Source organism: Schistocerca gregaria, unplaced genomic scaffold, assembly GCF_023897955.1.
Source record: "Schistocerca gregaria isolate iqSchGreg1 unplaced genomic scaffold, iqSchGreg1.2 ptg000213l, whole genome shotgun sequence".
Classification (NCBI taxonomy): domain Eukaryota; kingdom Metazoa; phylum Arthropoda; class Insecta; order Orthoptera; family Acrididae; genus Schistocerca; species Schistocerca gregaria.
This window is the reverse complement of record NW_026061741.1, coordinates 2,658,206-2,661,194: the sequence shown is the minus strand read 5'-3', so window position 1 is coordinate 2,661,194 and position 2,989 is coordinate 2,658,206.

The following is a 2,989-nucleotide window of genomic DNA, read 5'->3' as shown; positions in this document are numbered from 1 at the left end:
AGAGCGGCCAATGTGACGATCTGGCTTTAAGTCGATTCGATAACAAATGACGAAATCGGACGGATTTCTCAGGTGTTTACTACATATGAACACTTTTTACATTCTCGCATGCAACTCGGCTGCTAGTCCTCCTTTCATGCATAATCTTAAGGTCCTAGCTCATGTCCAAGGCACCAAAGCCAGCTAAAAAGTCAATAAACGATACCTAAAACTTGAGTTGTACTACTTCTTACTGGCTATTACATCAACTTAGGAGCTTCATCTGTGTTTTACTATGGTGGTTTTAGTGTCTCCGCATACCGCAGCACACGTCATAGCTTTGCAGACGATAAGAACAACCGTTTCAGAGAGAAGAGCGGCCAATGTGAAGATCTGGCTTTAAGTCGCTTCGATAACAAATGACGATAACGGGCGAATATCTACGTTTTTACTACATATGAATACATACCACATTCTCCCGTGCAACTCGGCTGCTAGTCCTCCTTTCATGCAGAATCTTAAGGTCCTAGCTCATGTCCAAGGCACCAAAGCCATCTAAAAAGTCAATAATCGATACCTAAAACTTGAATTGTACTACTTCTTACTGGTTATTACATCAACTTAGAAGCTACATCTGTGTTCTACTATGGTGCTTTTAGTGTCTCCGCATACCGCAGCACGCGATATAGCTTTGCAGACGATAAGTACAACCGTTTCAGAGATAAGAGCGGCCAATGTGACGATTTGGCTTTAAGTCGATTCAATAACAAATGTCAAAACGGACGGATTTCTCAGGTTTTTACTACATATGAACACTTTTCACGTTCTCCCGTGCAACTCGGCTGCTAGTTCTCCTTTCATGCAGAATGTTAAGGTCCTAGCTCATGTCCAAGGAACCAAAGTAAGCTAAAATGTAAATTATCAATACCTAAAACTTGAAGTGTACTACATCTTACTGGCTATTACATCAACTTAGAAGCTTCATCTGCGTTCTACTATGGTGCTTTTAGTGTCTCCACATACCGCAGCACGCGACATAGCTTTGCAGTCGATAAGTACAACCGTTTTAGAGAGAAGAGCGGCCAATGTCACGATCTGGCTTTAAGTCGATTCGATAACAAATGACAACAACGGACGGATTTCTCAGGTTTTTACTACATATAAACACTTTTCACACTCTCCCGTGCAACTCGGCTGCTAGTTCTCCTTTCATGCAGAATCTTAAGGTCCTAGCTCATGTCCAAGGCACCAAAGCCAGCTAAAAAGTCAATAATCAGTACCCAAAACTTGAATTGTACTACTTCTTACTTGCTATTACATCAACTTAGAAGCTTCATCTGTGTTCTACTATGGTGCTTTTAGTGTCTCCGCATACCGCAGCACGCGACATAGCTTTGCAGACGATAAGTACAACCGTTCCAGAGAGAAGAGCGGCCAAGTGACGATCTGGCTTTAAGTCGATTCGACAACAAATGACGAAAACGGTCGGATTTTTCAGGTTTTTACTACATATGAACACTTCTCACATTCTCCCGTGCAACTCGGCTGCTAGTCCTCCTTTCATGCAGATTCTTCAGGTCCTAGCTCATGTCCACGGCACCAAAGGCAGCTAAAAAGTCAATAATCAGTACCTAAAACTTGAAATGTACTACTTCTTACTGGCTATTACATCAACTTAGAAGCTTTATCTGTGTTCTACTATGGTGCTTTTAGTGTCTCCGCATACCGCAGCACGCGACATAGCTTTGCAGACGATAAGTACAACCGTTTCAGAGAGAAGAGCGGCAAATGTGACGATCTGGCTTTAAGTCGATTCGATAACAAATGACGAAAACGGACGGATTTCTCAGGTTTTTACTACATATGAAAACTTTCCACACTCTCCCGTGCAACTCGGCTGCTAGTCCTCCTTTCATGCAGATTCTTAAGGTCCTAGCTCATGTCCAAGGCACCAAAGCCAGCTAAAAAGTCAATAATCGATACCTAAAACTTGAATTGTACTACTTCTTACTGGCTATTACATCAACTTAGAAGCTTCATCTGTGTTCTACTATGGTGCTTTTTGTGTCTCCACATACCGCAGCACGCGACATAGCTTTGCAGACGATACGTACAACCGTTTCAGAGAGAAGAGCGGCCAATGTGACGATCTGGCTTTAAGTCGATTAGATAACAAATGACAACAACGGACGGATTTCTCAGGTTTTTACTACATATAAACACTTTTCACACTCTCCCGTGCAACTCGGCTGCTAGTTCTCCTTTCATGCAGAATCTTAAGGTCCTAGCTCATGTCCAAGGCACCAAAGCCAGCTAAAAAGTCAATAATCAATACCTAAAACTTGAATTGTACTACTTCTTACTGGCTATTACATCAACTTAGAAGCTTCATCTGTGTTCTACTATGGTGCTTTTAGGGTCTCCGCATACCGCAGCAGGCGACATAGCTTTGCAGACGATAAGTACAACCGTTTCAGAGAGAAGAGCGGCAAATGTGACGATCTGGCTTTAAGTCGATTCGATAACAAATGACGAAAACGGACGGATTTCGCAGGTTTTTACTACTTATGAACACTTTTCACATTCTCCCGTGCAACTCGGCTGCTAGTCCTCATTTCATGCAGATTCTTAAGGTCCTAGCTCATGTCCAAGGCACCAAAGCTAGCTAAAAAGTCAATAATCGATACCTAAAACTTGAATTGTACTACTTCTTACTGGCTATTACGTCAACTTAGAAGCTTCATCTGTGTTCTACTGTGGTGCTTTTTGTGTCTCCGCATACCGCAGCACGCGACATAGCTCTGCAGACGATAAGTACAACCGTTTCAGAGAGAAGAGCGGCCAATGTGACGATCTGGCTTTAAGTCGATTCGATAACAAATGACGAAATCGGACGGATTTCTCAGGTGTTTACTACATATGAACACTTTTTACATTCTCGCATGCAACTCGGCTGCTAGTCCTCCTTTCATGCATAATCTTAAGGTCCTAGCTCATGTCCAAGGCACCA